Consider the following 9337-nt stretch of genomic DNA (forward strand, 5'->3'; position numbering starts at 1 on the left):
AATCATTTACATCTTGATTCAAGCAAACATTGTGAATTTTATATGATTTCATGAGAATTATGCATGAATTGAATGATAAATTGAATGATGCATGATCTCATGGGTTAGAACCTATCTTTGATGCACTTTATTTGCTTGATTTCAGGACAAAGAAAGCAAGGAAGATGCCACGTTAATAGCCATGTTAGTTCAACTAACGTGACCATTAACGTGGAAAGGAGGCTAGCTTACAACGTTAATGAGAAAAGTGAACACCAATAACGCTTTCGTGAGCCATCATAGCCCACGTTAGTGTCCACGTTAACTACGTTAACATGGAAGCTAACGTGGAAGAAAAGTAAAGCTCCAACGTTAGTGGTAAAAGTGAATGCCACTAACATTGGGGAGAGGGGCACACTTAGCCACGTTAAGAGTCACATTAACTACATTAACGTGAATTCTAACGTGGGAGAAGCAATAAAGAGCCAACGTTAGTGACACTCACCTTTGTCACTAACGTTGGACTAAGCCTCTATTAGCCACGTTAGTGACACTCACCTTTGTCACTAACATTGGAGATGGCTATCACTACCACGTTAGAAGTCACGTTAAACTAAGTAACGTGAACTCTAACGTGGAAAGAAGGGTGTTTGGAGCGTTAGTGACAAAGGTAAGTGTCACTAACGCTCTCGAAGTTGAGGCATACCCACGTTAAGAGTCACGTTAGCTACACTAACGTGAACTCTAACGTAGGGAAGAAGGGGCCAAGGGCAACGTTATTGGCAAAGGTAAACGCCAATAATGCTCGCGATGGATCAAGAAGCAACGTTAGCGATCACGTTAGTGCCACTAACGTTGAAGTTAATGTAACTCATCTTGGGCTAGGAACGTTAGTGCAAAAGGTGATTGTCACTAATGTTCTCGAACCCACATTTTCACTTAACGTTAACGCCACTAACGTCCTAGCCAAAGTCCATGCCTACTTCACACTTTCTCTGCAAGTAAAGCTAAGCCCACTGAAGATTCCAAACTGCTTCAACTCAAGATCCAAAGGCCCATATCCAAGACTTGAAGAGCCAACTGGAAGATTAGAAGAGTAGTATATATAGGGGTAGTTTTGAACTAGAGAGGAGCTTTTGAGATTGAGAGGACTACTCTCTGTATCATTTTACTTTCTCTGCAATTTCTAGTTTTACTTTAGAATGTACTCTCCATCTTTGCTTTCCATTCTCAGAGCCATGAACAACTAAACCCCTTTCATTGGGTTAGGGAGCTCTGTTGTAATTTGATGGATCAATAATAGTTTTCATTATTCTTCTTCTTTCTTTTCTCTTGATTTTACTTGAAAGCTTTCAATCTTCATCCAATTGGATAGTTGTCTTGGAAAAGAAACTATTCATACTTGGATCTCTTCTGAACCTTGGAAGAGGAATGAAGAGATCATGCTAGAAATGCTTTCTCATGTTGGACCAAATTGGGGTTTGGGTGGATATGGTGACATATAATTCTCCCAATACTTTGATTTGGAAATACATGTGGTATAATCAGTGACCGCACCTCATCTCTTCTCATGAGCAATTAGACCAAGGAATTGGCTATTGCTCAAGATTTGAGAGATTGAGTTACCAAGAAATCGGAATTCAATTACTTAAGATTGCCAAGGAGATCAATGAATGCATTGATTGAGGAAGAGATGAGAATGAACTTGATCCGGAGAATGCAACATCTCCTAAGCCCAATGAATTTCCTGTTTCTAATCTTACCCATTCTCTTTAGTTTCTGTCATTTACTTTCCTGCCATTTAATTTCCTACAATTCTCATATCAAATTCTACTTATCTCAACTAGAACATTCCTCCAATTAAAGTTGCTTGACCAATCAATTCCTGTGGGATTCGACCTCACTCTATTGTGAGTTTTTACTTGACGACAATTCGGTATACTTGCCGAGGGAAATCTGTTGAGAGACAAGTTTTCGTGCATCAAGTTTTTGGCGCCGTTGCCGGGGATTGATTTTGTATCAGCAATGATTAAATTGGTGGATAACTAGATTGAGCACTTTTCTTTTCTATGATTTAATTCAATCTGAGTAATTTACTTTCAATTTTAGTTATTTCATTTCCTTTACCTCTCACCCATTTGTGGTGCTATCTGCATATCAATTTTTTTTACTATTTGGTCCACTGACCCACTAACTGTTTGATATATTGCATCACTCATACTAACAGCATTTCTGTAGAAAATAATGTCTACAAATACCCTTCTTGCCTTTGCCTTGTTGGTTGTATGACAGGTAGAAGAAGCGGGGCTTCAACTTCCTTTGATTCTAAACCTGAGAGGACCTTCCTTAGATTAAGGAGAGAAGCAAGAGGGAAGAGAGTAGTTGGTGCTAAGGAAGAGGAAGAGTACTTTGAACTAGACATGGATGAGAACATGGAGAACCATCATGAAGAAGAGGCTCACAACCATGGCAGAGAAGGTCCAGCGCATCATGCTGGGCAAGAGAGAAGTGTTCTAGGATCCTACATCAATCCAAACCCAGGAAACTGTGGAAGTAGCATCCAAAAGCCAACCATACATGCCAACAACTTTGAACTAAAGCCACAGCTCATCACCCTTGTTCAGAACAATTGTTCATTCGGAGGAAGTGTTCAAGAAGATCCCAATCAACATCTAACCACCTTCCTGAGGATATGTGACACTGTAAAGTCTAATGGTGTTCATCCTGACACCTACAGACTACTACTACTCCCCTTCTCACTCAAGGACAAGGCATCTAAATGGCTGGAATCCTTCCCGAAGGAGAGCTTAACAACCTTGGAAGATATGGTAAACAAATTCTTGGGGAGATTCTATCCTCCTCAAAGAATCAACAGGTTGAGAGCTGAGGTTCAAACGTTTAGGCAGCAAGATGGTGAGATTCTATATGAAGCATGGGAGAGATTTAAAGACTTGACAAGAAGATGCCCGCCAGATATGTTCAATGAATGGATGTAGCTGCACATTTTCTATGAAGGTCTTTCTTATGAATCAAAGAAGGCAGTAGACCACTCATCCGAGGGATCTCTGAACAAGAAGAAGACCATTGAAGAAGCCATAGATGTCATTGAGACTGTAGCTAAGAATGACTACTTCTATGCTTCTGAAAGAGGCAACACTAGAGGAGTGATGGAGCTAAACAATATGGATGCACTGTTAGCTCAAAACAAGATGATTACCAAGTAATTGGCTGACCTCACCAAGAAGATGGAGAGGAATCAAGCAGCAGCAATCACCACTTCAGTAGCAACTCAAGAAGGAGTAAATGAAGAAGCAAAGGGTAGTCAGGAGCAAGCCAACTACATTGGAAATTCACCTAGGCAGAACCATGACCCATACTCCAAAACGTATAATCCTGGCTGGAGGAACCACCCAAACTTTGGGTGGAGAAATCAACAAGACCAAGGCCAAGATCAGAGACGCCACAACCCCAACAACAATGCAGCTCACCAACATCCCACACAAAGATCATATCAGCACTCACCTAATAACACATCTCAACATCCATACCAAAGCCAAAATGGCCCTTCTCATCCCTCCAATCTTAACTCTGCATCATTAGAAAAAAGACTATCAAGGATTGAGACTCTACTTGAAGGCATATGTAAGAAAATCCAAGATAACAAAGTGTTCAAAGAGGAGGTGCGAGCCAATATCAAAAACCAGGGAGACACTATCAAGAGGTTGGAGTTTCTAGTGGGATACCTCTCTGAGAAGATTCCCAAACCTACTGATAGCTTCCCAAGTGACACAGAGAAGAACCCGAGAGGTGAAGCAAAGAAGGTCAGATGGGAAGATTGCAAGATGGTCACTATAAGTGATACGGGTATGGAGGAAGAGCTGAACAAACATTTAAAACAACCTGGAGATACCTCAGTAGAGACACAAGAAGAGGATCACCAAGAAACCACACTCACACAGAAGGAGCTGCTGAAACTCTATGCACCTTTTCGCCAAAGACTCAAGGGTAGTGTAGAAAAAAGAATATACTCAAAGTTCCTTGATATGTTTGCATCTCTCCATGTAAACATACCATTCATCAAGGCTCTCCAACAAATTCCCTCATACATTAAGTATATGAAAGAGCTGCTGACTAGGAAAAGCTCACTCAAAGGAGGGCATATAATAGTGATGAATAAGGAGTGCAGTGCTCTCATTCAACCAGAGTTGTCTATAAAAAGGAGGGACCCAGGGAGTTTTCACATCCCCTGTGCCATAGGAGAAACAATGTTTGACAAAGGACTTTGTGATCTAGGAGCAAGCATCAACTTAATGCCTTTATCTCTCATGAAGAAGTTGCAGATCAATGAGCTAATACCTACAGACGTAGTCATCAGGCTGGCTGACAAAACTCAAAAACAAGCAGTGGGAGTGGTTGAAAACATGTTGGTAAAGGTTGGGAACTACTTCCTTCCTACAGACTTTGTCATATTGGAAATGGAAGAAAGTCACCCCCACCCAATCATATTGGGAAGACTGTTCCTAGCTACAGCCAGAACGCTCATAGATGTGGAGTGAGGAGAGCTAATACTGAGGATACATGATGAACAACTCACATTCAATATCTTCAAACCCTCACAAGAGGGAGATCAGGAAAACAAGGAACCAAGGAAAGGGCATGACAAAGCACTGGTGGAAGAAACAAGCATTGAAGCACAGGGAATTCCTTTGGTTAATGAACAAGACAGTCAGCAGTTACCACAGCTAAAGGAAACTCAAGTGGAGCCAAAACCACCAGAATCATATGAGACCAGCAACATAGTCTCCCTAGGAAAAGAGACCACAAAGAGCAGGGCATCAACAAAAGAAACAACGAAGAAGGCACCAAGGAGATGGAGGAATAAGAAGATCCCTATAGAGGATTTCTCTCCAGGGGATAAAGTGATCTCAGCTTACTTTCTAGACATCCCACCTCATCTCCCCACCATCCCATCTCAGTTACCTAAGGTTTTCACCATCAACAAAGTTCTCTCCCTAGAACATGTGGAGATCCTTGATGAAGCCAATGGATATAGGTTTACTGCAAGAGGGGAAGATCTGAAGCATTACCAAACACCCTGACAAAGGCAGAACGTCAAGCTAGTGACGCTAAAGAAGCACTTCATGGGAGGCAATCCATGTTTTACATGCTTTTAAAGTAGTTAATAAAGCAAGGTTCATGAATTTCAAATCAACTTTGACATACAATTGAATGATTCCTTTTATGCAACATATAGTGAAGAACAAGTTTGGTGCTCAAGGCACACTAAGAGAACATAAATGTAACTCATATCATGTCACACTTAGAGCCTTGAACAAGTCATTTACACCACATAGCCCCAAACTAAGTTTGGTGTCACCAATGTTGCATACATGGATATTTGGTTGGTTAGTTGGTTTGCACTCATGAATAGCACTTAGTAATTAGAAACAAAAATCTTTAAAAAGTAGTTACCCCACTTTTTAAATTTTGCCGCCACTCTCCACAATTTTATTAATCACATTTTTTTTATTTTGTAGGAAAATTGATGGGACAATTGAAGGAGGGTTCGGCCACCACAAAAAGAGAGGACTATGTACGTGTCTTCAAGGGGATTGCATTGGGAAATGTTGCCATGCAACATTGGAAGAGTGACACGCTTGGAAATCGAACCAACCACCCTTCATAAAAGTGATGATCCTTGTGCCCATCCCATGCTAAAGCCCATCCGTTCATCATACACCCACTCCATCAATCCACACCTTTCATTCACTCACCACTTCCCTATATAAGTGGTTCTTATTCCATACCCTTCCACATTCCAAATTCTCATTCTTTGTACTTCTAACTCTCGGAACCCAATACCTCTTACCCCATCAAAAACACTCTCACTCACTCCCTTCACTACACCCCACCTTAACCGGCCGAATCCCATCATTAACTTATAATGCTCAACACATTCACATCTCAAAAGTCACTTATGGCATCATCAAGCTCTAAGAGAAAAAAAAGGGAAGGAGCCTATGGAGCAACGCCCTTTCGATGAGAAGAAGTTCAAAACCTTTCACCATGCATTGCAATATGGATGGATGGTTGATAAAGAGATCATATATGAGCTAGGCTTTCAAGTCAGAAAAACTGAGTGCCCCGAAATCACAGAGAAGGTAGAAAAGAGAAAATGGGAGCTCCTTACTGATCCAGTCATAAAAGTAAATGCAACTCTTGTAAGAGAGTTTTATGCAAATACAGTCAGGTATGATAAGGCAGATGACTCCTATATAAGCTTCGTGAGAGGGGTAACCGTGGACTTCAGCCCCATGAGCATCATGAGGGCATTAAAGCTGCGAGCCATACCATTTGCAGAGGAAAGCTATCACTCCAGAATAGATGGCAGCCCCAATCATGACCAGATTGTACAAGATATATGCGTGCAAGAAGCTGATTGGGTACGAGATCCTCAGGGGAAACCCAAGTTCATCAAGAGAGGAGACCTCACCCCTGAGGCAAAGGGGTGGTTTGCAATTGTAAGGAGATCCATCCTTTCTGCCGGGAATAACTCATAGGTGAATCTTAAGAGAGCAACAATGGTGCAATGTATACTTAAAGGGGGAGAGATCAAGGTCCATGAACTTATAGCTCAAGGTATTAGGAAGATGGCTGAAAAGAGCGATTCTGGAGGAAGGTTAGGCTACCCCAGCACTATTTTTCGTCTGTGTGACAGGACTGGGGTGGTGTTCGAGGATGAGGACCCCGAGTGGATAAAAGTAGGCATCCCAATTACTGTTCGACGGATGCATGCGGTTGCATCTCCCCTACCTCAACGAAAGCCAAGAAAAAGGCCATCCCATCAAGTAGTAGAAGGACAAAACTTAGAGGAGCAAGCCCCTTTAGACATGCACCAGCTACAGGAAGCCATTGATGGCTTATCTAGACAATACTTGGAAAATCAAGGGGCACAGAAAGAATTGCAACTACTGTTGGTAAGCCGTCAAGAAGAATTACTCTCTGGATGGATGAATCAACATGGGGAATGGCAAAAGCAATTGATGGAGCAACAACTGAAACAAGGGAAACATTGGGATGAATCCTTCCACAGGATAGAGCAAAGGCAATATCAACAACAAGAAGCCATCCAAAAGCTAATCAACATCCAAGCACATCAAGGTACACACATACATGAAATGCATCGGAAACAACTGGAATAGGCAGAACTCTTTGACGAATACAAAGCGTTTGCAGAAGGAGTTTACATGAACGAGACTGGACATCATGTTAACACCCAAGCCAGGCTCGGGTACTTAGTTGGACAACTGCCTGTACTGCACCCGGGAATCACAAGATATGAAGAAGTAAAGGATGAATTAGCGCAAGAAGAAAGAGAGAGGATAGAAAAGAGTCATGAATCAGTAAGGAAAGCACTTGAGGAGTGGAAGAAAGCCAAGCTAGCACGGATACGAGGAAACACGAGTGGACACAAAGAGGACAAACAAGAGGGAGAGCATGAGCAACCCCATGAGTAAAAGGTGGTGGAGTTCCCGTATTGTCCCATCTTTTTCAAGTTTTAAATAAGGAAAATCATGTATGAAGTAGAACATGCTTCCATGGTAGTTTAGGATTTTCAATTCTGTCTTTAGTATTTTCCTTGCTTTTGTCATATGTGTGCTGGTTCAAGTTACCTGTTTTCATCTGCATCTTGCTTATTGTATGTTTGTCCTTTAAAACCAAATAAAAAGAGATGGTATGAAAGACCAGAGAGATGTTCAAGTTGTGGAGTAGGTTCTTAAATTTGTGGTGTAGTAATCACTTAGCTAAGTTAGTTCACCAACAAAGTAGGAAGGCAACTATCTGTCTTGAATCATATGCTTAAAACACACCCCAGGAGACTAGCTAAATAACCAGATCCTAATAAGAAAAAGGAAAAGAACAATAAGAGTTGAAAAAGAAAGAAAAGCAATAAGAAATAAGGCTAGGCACCAAGGGCTTTAATCTTGAGGGATATATCTGTGGTGCTCTTGTACCAAGGATCTGCTTGGATGAATAAGTTCTTAGGAGGGCTTCATCACTTGGTAACTTGGGTTAACTAACCCGGGATTATCAACTAAAAATCCACTATCAAGAGCAACCTTGCTATAGAATATTTAGTAACCCAAAGAGGTGCTGGACACCAAGGCCTCAAGGAAAGAAAATAACAAACCATGTGCTTGTGGTGTGTATGTATGGGGGAGAGAGACTTGAGGGAGTAAGTCCTTAGGGGTGTTTCAACACCTAGCACCTTGAACCAACTGGATCGGGAGTATTGGCTGAAAGCTTATCTTAAAGAGTCGCCCCCTCACAGAACACTTAGCCTAAGGATGCAATAATTCATGGAAAGAGAAAGGGATCAATAAATAAAAGTCTCAAAGGGTGCAATCAAGTGAGTATTCCAGGGCATGATAAAGGTCTAAAAGCCAATAAAGGAATGAACCTAAGTTGCTATGCATGAAACCCCATAAAACCAAGGACATGACTTCTACAATAATGATTCATTTCTCTTGTCATTTCATTCATCATTCTCCTGTTCTAGTACTTGCTTAGGGACAAGCAAGCTTTAAGTTTGGTGTTGTGATGCCAGGGCATTTTGTCCAGTTTCACTGACCTTTTCTTTATGGTTTTAGGGTAGTTTCATGTACTTTCTTAGGAAATAAGCAAGTTTTGGGTAAATAATCATTTACATCTTGATTCAAGCAAACATTGTGAATTTTATATGATTTCATGAGAATTATGCATGAATTGAATGATAAATTGAATGATGCATGATCTCATGGGTTAGAACCTAGCTTTGATGCACTTTATTTGCTTAAATTCAGGACAAAGGAAGCAAGGAAGAAGCCACCTTAATAGCCACGTTAGTCCAACTAACGTGACCATTAACGTGGAAAAGAGGCTAGCTTACAATGTTAACGAGAAAAGTGAACACCAATAACGCTTTCGTGACCCATCATAGCCCACGTTAACTACGTTAACGTGGAAGCTAACGTGGAAGAAAAGTAAAGCTCCAACGTTAGTGGTAAAAGTGAATGCCACTAACGTTGGGGAAAGGGGCACACTTAGCCAAATTAAGAGTCATGTTAACTACATTAACGTGAACTCTAACGTGGGAAAAGCAATGAAGTGCCAACGTTAGTGACACTCACCTTTGTCACTAACGTTGGACTAAGCCTCTATTAGCCACGTTAGTTGCCACATTAATTGCATTAACGTGGAGGCTAACGTTGAGGAAAGGAATGATGAGCAAACGTTAGTGACACTTACCTTTGTCACTAATGTTGGAGATGGCTATCACTACCACATTAGAAGTCACGTTAACCTAAGTAACATGAAC

General features: G+C 41.2%; 1 non-coding gene across 1 annotated transcript; it reads right to left on the bottom strand.

Annotated features, from left to right (window-relative positions):
- Positions 1-2852: 2852 nt before the first annotated feature.
- Positions 2853-2959, bottom strand: LOC112746654 (small nucleolar RNA R71). Its single transcript, XR_003174525.1, has one exon. It is a non-coding gene; the product is annotated as a small nucleolar RNA R71 (small nucleolar RNA).
- Between the last annotated feature and the right edge of the window lie 6378 nt (positions 2960-9337).

This window comes from Arachis hypogaea, chromosome 14 (assembly GCF_003086295.3).
Source record: "Arachis hypogaea cultivar Tifrunner chromosome 14, arahy.Tifrunner.gnm2.J5K5, whole genome shotgun sequence".
Lineage (NCBI taxonomy): Eukaryota > Viridiplantae > Streptophyta > Magnoliopsida > Fabales > Fabaceae > Arachis > Arachis hypogaea.